Source organism: Eubalaena glacialis, chromosome 20 (genome assembly GCF_028564815.1).
Source record: "Eubalaena glacialis isolate mEubGla1 chromosome 20, mEubGla1.1.hap2.+ XY, whole genome shotgun sequence".
Lineage (NCBI taxonomy): Eukaryota > Metazoa > Chordata > Mammalia > Artiodactyla > Balaenidae > Eubalaena > Eubalaena glacialis.
This window is the reverse complement of record NC_083735.1, coordinates 35,960,516-35,974,608: the sequence shown is the minus strand read 5'-3', so window position 1 is coordinate 35,974,608 and position 14,093 is coordinate 35,960,516. Positions and strand designations below refer to the sequence as shown.

At 43.0% G+C, this 14,093-nt stretch overlaps 1 protein-coding gene across 3 annotated transcripts in view; it reads left to right on the top strand.

Moving 5' to 3' along the window:
* CSGALNACT1 (chondroitin sulfate N-acetylgalactosaminyltransferase 1) overlaps window positions 1–14,093 on the top strand; it is a 321,372-nt gene that overhangs the window by 79,305 nt on the left and 227,974 nt on the right. Inside the window, exon 1 of one of the 3 annotated variants that reach the window (XM_061177602.1) lies at window positions 10,911–11,053. The exons of the other annotated variants lie outside the window; for them this stretch is intronic. The gene's annotated coding sequence lies outside the window, so the exon portion shown is untranslated. Of the gene's footprint in view, window positions 1–10,910; window positions 11,054–14,093 lie in introns of those variants that run through there. 3 annotated transcript variants of the gene reach the window in all.

The following is a 14,093-nucleotide window of genomic DNA, read 5'->3' as shown; positions in this document are numbered from 1 at the left end:
CTCAACTCCTCACTTTCCGGTTCTCTTCCCTGGGTCCCAGGGCCCAGCCTCCCAGTTCTGTCCTGTCTTTTCCCCCCTTTACCTCGTGTTGATGGTCTCTCTTCCTCTTGAGTCTGAGCACTGGGCTTGGTTTTTGGGTCCCCTCTTCTCTTACTTTACAGAGGTTCTCATCTAGTTCCTTGACTTTATTTCTTCAGATATTTGTTTTTGGTCTTACTTTCATTATCTGCTCCTTCTTTTATGACAACATGTGTCAGATCTTCTAACACTGCCCCGCAGGTTCATGAGGCTGTATGTTTATTATTGTTCGATATTTGTTCTCTCTGTTCTTCAGATTGGGTAATTTCTGTTGATCTTCAAGTTTACAAACTTTTCTTCTGTCATCTCCTTTCTGTTATTGTGATGACCCTATGAATTTTTGATTATAGGTCTTCTAGCTTTCAGTTCTGTAATTTCCATTTGATTCTTTTCTATCGTTTCTGTTTCTGTGCTGGGAACACCTGACTTTCCGTTGATTTCAAGAGCGTTTACCTCATGGAACACAGCTCTAATAGCTGCTTTAAAGTTTTTGCTTGGTAATGCTAACATCTGGGTCAAATTGGGTCGCCATCTGCTGACCATCTTTTCCCTTGGGAACCGGTCACATTTCCCTGGTTCTTTGTACACTGAGTGATTTAGCGTGGTCCTGAACATTGTGAATGTTGTGTGTGTAAACTCCGGGTCCTGTTGTAATCCAGGAGGGTGTTTTTTGTCTGTTTCTTTGTTTTAGCGGGTAGTTGACATGGTTAGGTTAGGACACAAGTTCTGTCTCACCCTCTCTGAGTGGTGGTTCCAATGTAGTTTAGTTTTCCAAAGCCTCTGTTTTCTGTTTTGAGTCTGTCCTGCACGTATGTTGCTTGGATGGGTTCACATGTGGAATTCGGGGGACCCCCCCCTTGTCTAGCTCTCTCTGCTCTTTGGTCCCACTCACACTAGAGCCAGATGGACGGGTTTCCTCTTTGTGATTTATCGGACCATGGACCTCTGTGACAGGGGCCCACACTTGGGGACAAAGGAAGGTGGAGGGGAGGGAGAGAAATGGGGGGCTTAACCCTTTGCAGGTCCCTTTTCCAACTTTGAGTCCTTTCCACAGTCTGCTTGCTTTTTTCCCCCATTTTTTTTTCTTTACTGTGGTGAAATACATATAACATAAAATTTACCATCTTATCCATTTTGAAGTGTACAGTTCAGTGGTATTGAATACATGCATAATGTTGGTCAGTCATCACCACCGTTTGTCTCCATAGCTCTTTTCATCTTGCAAAACTGATAGTCAAGAAATATGTGTTGAATGAACAAACCAAAAGACAAACAATGTAGCCAGAGTATTTCTTCACAGAAAGGAATTTGGTAGAGTTACTTTCCAATCTTTTCCAAAAACACTGTATTAAGAGAAGGATGCAGACATTGTTATGGTGATGTGTTCTAAGATGCTGGCATCACAAGGCCACCCTTGGAGTGCAGAGCATCAGTGCCCTGGTGGAAGCAGATGAATGAATTTTGACTCTTACACACTTGGACTGGGTATTTGGTTCCCATTGGGCCATTTTTTTAAGGATAGCCACTGGAATCAGAGATGCGAATACATAGTGCATCTGAAGACCGATGGGGTGGACACAGCAGTGTGGAAGCCAGCCCCGGCCATATTGCACATAGCCAGTGTGGCCTCATCATCCTGCATCTTGTTCTGCTGTGGCCAGGTCCCATGAATGTGATGACAGACTGAGAGCTCTTATGCAGATAGGCAGCCCCTATCTGCAACTTTAAACAGTGAGCAACTTTAAACAGTTACTTGCTGCTGCGGCCAGAATCCTCCCCTCCTATATTGATTTCAGCACCTCTGAGACGCAGCTGGGGTGTTGTGAAGATGCGGTAGTTATGGAGCTCAAATGCGTACACCCAGAAACCCAGTGGAGACTCCGAAATCCACATCTCCTCTGCTCTTTGCATCCGAGTCCATTTTCAGTGCAGCGGATGAAGGGCCACGAGGGTGGTTCACAGAAAGTTGTCCCCCCAGGGTGTGTGTTCTCGCTGCTGGTGAGTATAAGGGGACATTTGCCTCTCACTTTTCCTAAGGCTACATTATAAATTAGGAGCTCTTTTGAGATGGCTTTCTGGATTTACTTCTAACTTCTGAAAGTGGACTTGAAGGAGGATTTCAAGGATGTTTTTCTCACAGTGAAATATCGCACTTACAACTCAGAGTCTTCTGTTCCCTCAACATTGAAACTGTCACTGCTCAGTCACATGGCCCCATAATGAACCAGCTTAGGGGAAAAAGAACTGATGTCTGCTGTTGTTCTTTGTTTGCTTTTTTGAGTTCTGTATTTTCTTGTTTGCCAAGTTATATTTTTTAAAATTTTATTCGACTATAGTTGATTTACAGTGTTGTGTTAATTTCTGCTGTACAGCAGAGTGATTCAGTTATACATATATATACATTCTTTTTTATATTCTTTTCCATTATGGTTTATTATAGGATATTGAATGTAGTTCCCTGTGCTATACAGTAGGACCTTGTTCTTTATCCATTCTCTATATACTAGTTTGCATCTGCTAATCCCCAACTTCTAATCCATCTCTCCCAAGCCCCCTCTCCCCCTTGGGAACCACAAGTCTGTTCTCTGTGTCTGTGAGTCTGTTTTGAATTGTTTGTCAAGTTTTTATACACATCATTTTAAGGCTTTTCCTCTTTCTTTATGTGATAGTATAAGTTCTTTGTTGTTTATTTTTGATGAGAGTAGCAGTTTATAATGCTATGGTTGGCATTTAGGATGAATAGTGGCTCATGAACTATTAAAAGATATACTTCTCATTTATGTTTCAAGAGTAAGGTAGTATGTAATTGTAATTTTTCAGTAACTAGAAAGAGGGGAGGTATTGGCAATGTTTTCTGCGTAGTCTCTGTGTGCTATTTAGTGTTTAATTTTGATGGTTAATAGTGGAAATTTCCAGTATCTGAAAGGCATTACGGGAAATACTTTACAGCCCTGTTAGGAAGGTGCTGAATGTGTCTGAGATATGACTCACTCCTTAGTGGGAGGGAAATTTCTAAGCAGCTTCCTGGCTTTCTGAAAGCCGGAGTGATTTTTGAGTACTCGTTCATTGTTCTGTGCAGTTATTAATCCCGCAGGTATTTATTGCATGCTCTGCTCCATACCAGACATGGCGCTAGGGGGGCGTCTAGGGGAGAGTTCCTCTCCTTCATATACAGCAGCCGTTGGTGGGGCAATGCAGAAGCCGGAGCTCTTCTGGGAATTGATGGAAAGGTTGTCAGGGGTGGGTGGCAGGAACCTTGAAGGAAAGAGAGGACGAGGAGTCTGAGCTCATGGCTTGAAGATGCTCTGCCCTGTGCAGTGACAGGGGCACCACGAGCCTCAGCAGTGCCCTCTGTCCTGTGGAATTCCTCTTCTTTACATTTCTTTCGAGGAAATAGAAGCATTATTTATGATAGTTAAAGAAAATCTCATTGCTGCATAGAGCAGAATGGTGAAATTAATTATGGTACATTTGCGAGATGCAGTTCTCTGAAGTCATTAAAAATTATTTTGCAAAAGAATGTGTAATGGCACGCGGAAACACCCACCATCTAATAAGTGGGCAAGGAAGCCTGTAAAGCAGGATGATCTCAACGTGGTAGCACGTCGTCTTCACCCTGGGCGGGCCTCCTGGCGCACTCTGGGCCCACCCTGCCCAGCTCTTGACCTTTCCGTGCTTACCACCTGCCAGCGTCCTATACAACCTACCTCTTCACATTTCTGCTTATGGTCTTTCTCTCCTGATAGGATTTAAGTTGTAGGAGGGCAGGGATTTTTTCCTATCTTGCTCTCTGATGTGTCTGGCACATGGCGGATCTTAATAAATACTGTGATTGTTGAAGGAAATGGGGTTATAATAAGATGATTGTTATTATTTCCTTTTACTTTTCGGAATTTTCTATATTTTCTGTAATAAACCTGGATTACCTCTATAAGTAGAGGGAAAAAAACTTAAAAGAGATATTATTGCGAATGAATTCCTCGTGTGACCTACCTAGTTTATCTGGGGATGGCTGAATGGACGACTGAAGGGGCAGAAGCAGAGCCTTCTAGCTGTGAGTAGCGAGCATCGTCTGCGTGGATCTCAGGACCCCTGGGCTCTGGCCTGACTTGTGCGCACCACCGTGGTCGGGTTTTAAGCCTCTCCTGTTCCATTTCCCCCTTTCCCATCACACCCCGGGCTCAGGGCTGCCTCTGCGTCTCCCCCTGCTTTCTCCTTCACAGGCTCTATTTTTCCTAGTCACCATTTCAACTCCATTCTTAGTTCACGGCTCTGACGCTGGCCTTTGGGAGACCCTCGTTTGCAACCGACATTAACCAAAGAGGCCAGAGCTACCACGGTTGGGAGCCACGTGGAATCTCTTTAAGAAGCAACCGTAGAAATACTCTAAGCACATACAGGACACTTGTTTCTGTGCTGTCTTTTCTCTGCAAGCAAATGACAAGCTGCTGGAGAAAAAGTTTTCTATTTTCTACTTCTCTTGCCTTCACTAATGCATAGTGAAGGTCTCCAAGTTGATACCACATACTGTTGGTTGATCCTTGGTTTCCCATATATAAAATTAGTGTCTTTTCTGACCCTTCAAACATGGCATGAGAATAGAATGGGGCGGTGACTCATGTGCCTTAGAAGGCATCATAATATATGTATGCACATATATAGTTAATGACAGTTTGTTATGAATAATTTAAAAAGCTAATAAGCTAAAGTGAAAAGTCCCTATAATTTGGTTGCAGTAACCTTACACTGTTAAAATTGTGTGGTTTTTATTCAGGGACTACAGATTGATTTTTAGGAAGCAGTTTATTCTATAACTGATGATTCAATTCAGTAAATGTTTATTGAGATTCTACTGTTTGTAAGGTAATTCAGTAAGCAATGAAGGGGATTGTATAGGTCAGCTGAAAAATAGTCTGTGAGGTGGGATTCTAAGTGCATAAATGATGCCGAAGGGAAAAGACATACTGCTGGCACTTAAAGCGGGGAGAGATTGTGTGAGATCTGGGGACAGGTGTGCCTGCGTGGAGTAGGGGCATTATTATGGGCCCAGAATTATGACTTTTGTTAGGGGGGAGATCGTAGACATGGGGAAATAAAGGATTCCAGGTGGAGGTAACACAGTTGAGAGGGGATGGGAGGAGGAACTGGGTGAATGGTGGGTTCCTGGGCAGGGATGTGCAGGTGAGGGCTGGCAGAGGAAGCTGGCAGGTGGATTCGGGTACCACAGGGAGACCCTTCCTGCTAGAGTAGGAGACTCTGTTTTTAGCCTCCCAAAGGACCACATTAGAAACGGGGTTTGAAAGAAAAGGTTTCCGGTTTTCATTTGGTTTGATAAGTAGAAGAGGAACCATGTGCTTTTGCTATTTGTCGTATTTATGGTAGTGCCTTTCATCTCATAATGAAATTTATTAAGTGAACAGACATAAAATCAAAGAGTAAGTTGTTTGCTTCCAGAAACATGTTTGTTTCCCTCTGTGGTTGCACAGCTACTGGATTGGACTAGCACTTGAATTTGCAAATTTACTCAACTACTATTGTGAAAATGGAGGTAAATTTTACATGGTTAAATTATTTTCTCAAGGGAATTCCCTGGCGGTCCCGTGGTCAGGACTCCGCACTTTTACTGCTGAGGGCGCGGGTTCAATCCCTGGTCGGGGAACTAAGGTCCCACAAGCTGTGTGGTACAGCCAAAAAAATTATTTTCTCAAAGCTGTATACCAAATTATTAAAATAATTTTGAATGGATTCCATGTGCCTAGTCTCTAAGAAGCGTGCTTTATCAGAAACCGTGTGACAATTATCGATGTGATTGACACCACTATGTGCAGTGAGTCTTCTGATATTAATGCTATTTCTGTCTATTGCTTTATGCAGAATTAGTTTCAGAGTCAATAAATGATCACCTGTAACAGTTTTTAAAAACATTTTGGGGAGGAATTCAAACCATGATCACTGGAAATTCATAAACTATTTTTCATAGTATTTCAAAAGGTTTTGAAAGTGTATATTTCTAACCGTACATGATTTACATAATTTTCTCATTTAAAAATAGATTTACTGCATGACTCTTTTTGAATTATGGTTTTCTCAGGGTATATGCCCAGTAGTGGGATTGCTGGGTCATATGGTAATTCTATTTTTAGTTTTTTAAGGAACCTCCATACTGTTCTCCATAGTGGCTGTATCAGTTTACATTCCCACCAACAGTGCAAGAGGGTTCCCTTTTCTCCACACCCTCTCCAGCATTTATTGTTTGTAGATTTTTTGACGATGGCCATTCTGACTGGTGTGAGATGATATCTCATTGTAGTTTTGATTTGCATTTCTCTAATGATTAATGATGTTGAGCATTCTTTCATGTGTTTGTTGGCAGTCTGTATATCTTCTTTGGAGAAATGTCTATTTAGGTCTTCTGCCAGCTCTATTTACAATAGCCAGGACATGGAAGCAACCTAAGTGTCCATCAACAGATGAATGGATAAAGAAGATGTGGCACATACATACAATGGAATATTACTCAGCCATAAAAAGGAACGAAACTGAATTATTTGTAGTGAGGTGGGTGGACCTACAGTCTGTCATACAGAGTGAAGTAAGTCAGAAAGAGAAAAACAAATATCGTATGCTAACACATATATATGGAATCTAAAAAAAAAAAAAGAAAATGGTCAGAATAACCTAGGGGCAAGACGGAAATAAAGATGCAGACCTACTAGAGAATGGACTTGAGGATGTGGTGAGGGGGAAGGGTAAGCTGGGACAAAGTGAGAGAGTGGCATGGGCGTATATACACTACCAAATGTAGAATAGATAGCTAGTGGGAAGCAGCCGCATAGCACAGGGAGATCAGCTCAGTGCTTTGTGACCACCTAGAGGGGTGGGATAGGGAGGATGGGAGGGAGGGAGATGCAAGAGGGAAGAGATATGGGGACATATGTATATGTATAACGTATTCACTTTGTTATAAAGCAGAAACTGACACACCATTGTAAAGCAATTATACTCCAATAAAGATGTTAAAAAAAAAAAGTTCTCACCACAAAGAAAAGGAGCTGTGAGGTGATGGATGTGGCAAGTAACATTATTGTGGTAATTCTTTTGCAATATATATATACATATATCAAATTATCACGTTGTACAACATAAACTTACACAATGTTATATGTCAATTATATCTCAATAAACTTGGAAAAAGGAAAAAAAGAAAAAAAATAGATTTACAGTTTAGAAGTACATAGCTAGGAATCTTTGGATTTGAGTTTACTCACCAAGTAGGTGATCAGTTACCTCTTTTTGGTCTTACTTAAAAAAAGATTCAACTTGTTACTTTTTTTTAGTTTTGAAATTCTGAAGTATGTTCAGAAAGAAAGCGAATTGAAGACTCGTGGAATGTTTGCCTATTTTTGTAAAGTTTGTGCGTGCGTGCGTCTGAGCTGGGGCTGTGTGTACACGTGTGTGTGTGTGTGTGTGTGCGCGTCTGAGCTGGGGCTGTGTGTGCATGCGTGTGTGTGTGTGTCTGAGCTGGGGCTCTGTGTGTGTGTGTGTGCATGTGTGTGTGTGTGTGAAGCTAGGGTTCTGTGTGGAGAGAAACAAGCTGAGGAGCATCCGGCCGCAAGCTGCATCCCTGAAGTGACTCCAGGGACAAGGGTGGGGTTGGAGGAGTGGGGGGAGGAGACAGTCACTTCTTACTTTATATACTTTTAAAAGAATGATGAGATTATTATGTATGATTTTTACTTTTCCTTTTTTGCATTTTTGAATAAAATATAGAAAAAAATACTTGTCAAAACAGTTTTTCCCTGTGGAGATGACTGTGTTTTGCATTCTGGAGCCAGTTTTTTTCTTTCCCGTTGGAAAAGTTACAGGACACGGTGTGTGCTGCTCAGGATTTTATTTTCTTCATCCGGCTTCTTCTCATATTTGAAGTTTTACAGTTCCTTCTGTTCAACTAGCCTATCCTTATTTTCAGAGGAGTTGGTAATCTGCACTTTAATTATGTTTCCTTTTAAAATATTTAGTTGAAGGCAATTTCATGATCTTCATAGAGTTTAATACTTTTTTCAAATGCTTTTTCAAGTTTTTGAATTTCTTACCAATATTTAATACTCATAATGAAAATATGTGCCTGGTATAATCTTACATTCCATTCTCTTTGGTATAACTTAGACTGATTTACAGCCTATGATTTCACATTCTCTCTCACGAAGCAGCAGACGATCTCTGCTTTCTGGAAGTTCTCCTCATTGGAGGGAGAGACATTAGGTTTTGAGTTGCAGACGCCGTTTCCTGACAGTCATTTTGCGGTCGTGTTGGATTTAGGGTCTCGACCTGTCCAAACTCCAATCCTGCTTGTTCATAGGGAGTCCAGACCTATTCCTCTCATTGTTGTGTGAAGGAGTACTTAGATCACATTTTTAAAAAATTGAAGTATAGTTAATTTACAGTATTGTGTTAGTTTCAGGTGTACAGCAAAATGATTCAGTTAAACATATTTGTACATTTTTTTCTGATTCTTTTCCATTATGGGTTATTACAATATTGAATATAGTTCCCTGTGCTATACAGTAGGTCCTTGTTGTTTATCTGTTTAATATATTGCGGCATGTATATGTTAATCCCCAATTTCTATTTTATCCCTCTCCACTGTTTCCCCTTTGGTAACGGTAAGTTTGTTTTCTATGTCTGTGAGTCTGTTTCTGTCTTGTAAATAAGTTCATTTGTATTCTTTTTTAGATTCCACATATAAGAGATCACTTCACGTTTTAAGTACTAAGGTAGAATAGAAATTTTCTTTGGAGGAGAAGACGTTAGTAAATGCCTTGGGTGAAATAGCTAACACTAGAACAGAAGGACGTAAAAGAGGTGGTGTTTTCTTCGTGGGACTTGGGGCAAGTGACTGCATTTCTCTGGGCCTCCGTCCCTTAGTTGTAAAGTGGGGCCAGTGGGTTGGATGCTTCCGATTCCCCTGCGGCACTAACACTGTGTGGTCTGACCGGGGAAGGCTGGTAATGCGGGCTTTGGAGCTCTGGGAGGGGCGCTGGTGGGCTGTCCTGGTCTCTGCTTCCAGCACGTCTGCCTCATTCCATGAGCCTTAGGGGGACATGGAATAGCCTCCTTTTACTTACTGTTTCACACCACTGTAAGGAACGATCTCTAAGGTTGCCAGGATTTAAACTAGACAAACCATAGGAAGTGACCCCAAAAGGAATTAAAATAACCTAAACGTGGACCACCACGTGAAAGCTGTCCTGAGGGAAATGTAAAGAGAAAGGAAACCAGGACCAGAAAGATGGAGGTAAGAAGTCTGGCACATCATCAGGGATGGGGTTAGATGAACGAGGGCCCTTGACCTCAACCAGGGAGGTGAGATGGAGGGGTTGCCTCTTGGACGTTGACATGTTAAGGTGAAATGAATAGAAACTGTGCTCTTTGACAGGGGAAAATACATTTTTAGTTATCTGTTATCCCCACTGTAACGCACACCCTTACACAATGTGCTGACTCTGGAGGAAATTCACGTCCTTTGGGAGGTTATTGGCAGAGGATCACGTCTTCCGAGGCGACCGTCCGCCTTGGTCCTGATGGCAGAACCGAAGTCTCCTCGGTGGACTGCGGTTCTGCTCCAGGCTGCACGTCAGCGAGATGGGGGTGAGGCCCATGACACCCCGGGCTGCACGTCGGGAGGAGGCTTGGTGAGTCATCGCTGTGCGGAGACATTTCAGCACAGGCTGTGAATACGAGCATTTATTCCACCAAAGTCCACTCAGAGCCTCAGGACCTTTGAGACAGTTGCCTTTTCTTGATCCTTCCTTCTGAGTTCTGGCTCCTGTGAATTATCTTAGGAGGCAAGCTGGCTATTAATAGACATTTGGTAACTATTTTACACACTGTGTTAAAAGCCTGAAAGAACCACTGTATTTATCGTGTTGGCCAAGTACCTTATGGAAAAACCCAAACGAACTTTTTTGGCCAACGCAATAACAGATTTCAGTCTGGAATACTCTTGCAAACAAGTTTCTCTTTTATTTTTATAAGTCCCAGATTTATCTATCAGGATAGTTTGAAGCTGAGTAGAAATGCCATTTCTTTATTCAGCAACCCTGTAAAACCAGTAACGTCTTCGTTCTACTCCTCGATGTACAGCTTTGAAAAATGTTTTCAGCGTAAAATGTGAGGCTGAGAAACATTTGGGGAGAGTATAGCAATACCAAGAGGTAATGAGAGCAGAATTGCTGTTTCCGAGGGCCTTGCCTGAGCCACCGCATGGGCCCCCCACGGGCCTGGGGATGGGGGCGTCCGGTCGTGGACTGCCCTCTCTGGGGGGGTCGGGTCCCTCTGCTGGGAATTGGAAAAGTCTCTGTTACGAGGAGGCTGTCTTCTTTAGTCTTGTATAGAAAGTGACCTTGTCTATTGCCGTAACATTGCCAGCGTCTGCTCACACCCAGATCTAAAGGTGGGTTCAGGGTCAAATCAAACATTAGCAACAGAGAATTGGAGGAAGCAGGGTTGGGGGCCTGGATTATCTCCCTGGCTCTTACCAGCCTTCATACCTAATATTCCTTCTTGATGAATTGGCACTTTTTGCACCAGAGAAATGTAGTATTACATTTCCTCCAAGTTGTTTCAGGTAATACATTTGTCTCTTGTCTCTTTAAGTCTCACACATGTGTACACGGTCCCCCGCTCCCCTCCCTCATCTCCAGTCAGTAATCATTCTTTATACCTTCCTCCAAGCTTTGAGTCATGGAGGTTTAAGGAAGCACTGCCATCCCGGCCACGCATGCCTGGCATGTGAATAAGGCCTTCTTTGCAGCCTCCAGGACTGTCTATTCCCAGCTCGTGAAAGCATGAATGCACGCCGTCTGGAAGGGAGCCCATTGGAGGGACCCCTCTTCCTGGGAGGAAAGGCGGATTGGAGGTGCTCGGTCGTTGGTTGTTTTAGATGTAAGATTTGCTCTGGGAATCTTTCATTACAGTGAGTGATTTTCAATATGTTTGGCTTTTAGATTTTCTGGGGCTGGGGGAGTGGTTTAAAAGGAAGATAATGACCCAAAGAACACATAGTGTTTTCATAGTATGTTAGCCTTCAACCATGGTAGGAGATGAAAAACACACAGTAAGTGCAGACCTGACCCTAAGTCACGGAAGATGGAAAAATCCATCGTCAGGACTGTGGTTGTCTTGAAATATGTTGATGGGAAGTGTTTTCCCAACTGTACGGGGGTCGGGGTGGGGATTCAAGGCATCGCAGAGGCAGAGCGATCGTCATTGTTGAGAAACATGGTAGATACACGGATGGGGCCCGAACGCTGTGCTTTGCATCCTTTTCCAGGCGTGTGTAGCACTAGAAGCTTTTTTCTTTCCCTTTTGCCCTTAAAGATGTGCTTGACTGCGTGAGCGGATGATGCCCGGGTTTCTGCCTTGTGGGGGTCTGTTGGGGGAGAGCTGAGGCAGAGGCGTTTCCTCTCCGGGGGCAGCTGGAGGCTCAGAGTGGCTGGATGCACAGTGCGGCCCCCCGCGTTGGGGGACCAGGACAGCTCTGCTGGGGCCACAGCAGATGGGCTGTGTCTCCTCATGGCTCACAGCTGTCGGTGGGGACAGAGCCAGATGAGGGTGTTACCAGCTTGGCCCCTGTCACCAAAGGAGTGAAACCAACAGCTATCTTGTTCTGATGTGTTTATCGCCGCAGCCTCAGCACCCTCCTAGCAGACAGCTGTTCCGTGCTTGCGGCCAGCTGCTGTGTTCCACTTCAGGACTTAAAGGTTTCCTATCAGGAAAGAGGAAATAGAATAATAGGAGGCTTTCTTGTGAGGAGGAAATCTGTTTACTGGTAATATGGTTGTTAACTATTTAGATGGCATACACTTATTGGACGATGCAAACCTTTTTTTTTTTTTTGATAATAAATGTGTCGTATATTTACAGCAAAAGAAAAAAAAAACAAACTAGAACTACAACTACAAGCAACAGTGTATGTCTCACAATCATAACATTAAACAAAGCATCCAGAAATTTTAAAAAAGCATACACTGTATTACTTCATTTAAAGTTTTAAAATAGGCAAACTAAACTATAGTGTCAGAGCAAGATAATTGCTGCCCTTGGGGACTGAAAGGAGGCACAAGATAGAGTTACAGGGATGCAGGTAATGTTTGGTTTCTAGTCTCCATGATGGTTACATGGGTGTGTTCACTTTGTGAAATTATACCAAGTTATATGTTTGTAATTTATGCACTTCTCTATATGTAACATTTAAATAAGTAATCAAAAACAAACAAAAAAGTTTACCCATGTCAAAAATAATCATTAACATAGCTGCATTTCTCCCATAATCCTTTCTCTGGTTTCCTCTTTATTTAAATTTAACTTCTTTCTCTCTCGTTTTTTGTTTTTAACATCTTTATTGGAGTATAATTGCTTTACAATGGTGTGTTAGTTGCTGCTGTAAAACAAAGTGAATCAGCTATATGTATACATATATTCCCCATATCCCCTCCCTCTTGCATCTCCCTCCCTCCCACCCTCCCTATCCCACCCCTCTAGGTGGTCACAAAGCACTGAGCTGATCTCCCTGTGCTATGCGGCTGCTTCCCACTAGCTATCGGTCTTACATTTGGTAGTGTATATATGTCCATGCCACTCTCTCACTTCGTCCCAGCTTACCCTTCCCCCTCCCCGTGTCCTCAAGTCCATTCTCTATGTCTGCGTCTTTATTCCTGTCCTGCCCCTAGGTTGGACGATGCAAACCTTTTTTAACCAAAACATCACCTTAGCATTTTAACTTTGATTTTTTAAATCAGTGAGGGTATTGGGAACATAAATTTATGTTGCAGTTGTTTTAGTTACTGAATTTCAATAAAGAGTGGGAGCTGGTGAATATGCAGAGGGACAGCTTTAAATGATGGGTGGGAAAGGAGTTAGTGCTGGTTGGGAGAATCTACAGATATCTAACCTCTGAATCCAGAAGAGTGAACATTAAGAAGAGGGATGGCTGAGGTGGAACATGGGCTTGTTCCCCAAATCTTGACATACTAGGATGCAAGGGCACTCTTAGGTCAAAGTAAGTCTCATAAGAAAAGATGCTGTTCACACATGAAATTTATTGAGGCTGTGGAAAGGCGGGATGCCCGTAACTGTGTGTGTCGGTGGTAGATCCATCAGCACTTCTGTTAGAAGTCAAGATACACCTGCCCTTTAGTGCTCATGAAAAGGGAAGAGCGGACCCTCCCATAATAACAGAATATTCTAAGTGTCTGTCCCATTATTTTTACAGGGAGCGTAACACAGACGGTCATGAAATAGATCAGGGATGAAGATCTTTATCTCATTTCCAATCCAGGCTACATATTATCTGTGTTACTTAAAAAAAAAATCTCTATAGCAATAATAATACTGTATTACAGAACATTGGAAAAGTCTCAGAAAGAAGTATAAGCCATGAAACCAGAACCTTCACACAGACACTATTGGTTTGGTGCAAACTTCAGATTCTAGATAGCTTTTCATTTTGATTTTTAACCTTCATTTAATAAACAACCATAGTGAATCCGTAAAAGGTCTCTGCAGCATCCCGCCGGGGACCTTTGCCAGGTGATGATAGCTCAAGGTACTCCCCGGTGGTGAGTCATCTTCACGTGGTCTGAGCGGAGCCATGCCAGTTTCCAGGGCCCTTGCAAGGCGAGCTCTTGCAGATCCAGGGTGGGAGGGTTGAAAGGCCCCGCCCCCCTAGCAGGAGGTCTGTCTAGGAGCCTTTGGGGATGCATGCTCTATTTAAGAACCTTGTGTTTTGCTGTGTGTAGGAGGGAGTGGGTTGTTCTGGTCAGGTGTTGGTAATTCTCAGCTACGAAGCCATCACCTTTGATGTAGGGGGTGATGTGGAAGTGGGCTCTGAGAACACTCCCTTAGCTAATGGAGCTGTTCACGAGGAAGAGGATGGCCTTTCTTTGCTGGGAAGTGTGTCTGTGTGGTGGCTCACTGGTTCACTCAGAACCCAGGCTTTTTGGATGTAATGGGAC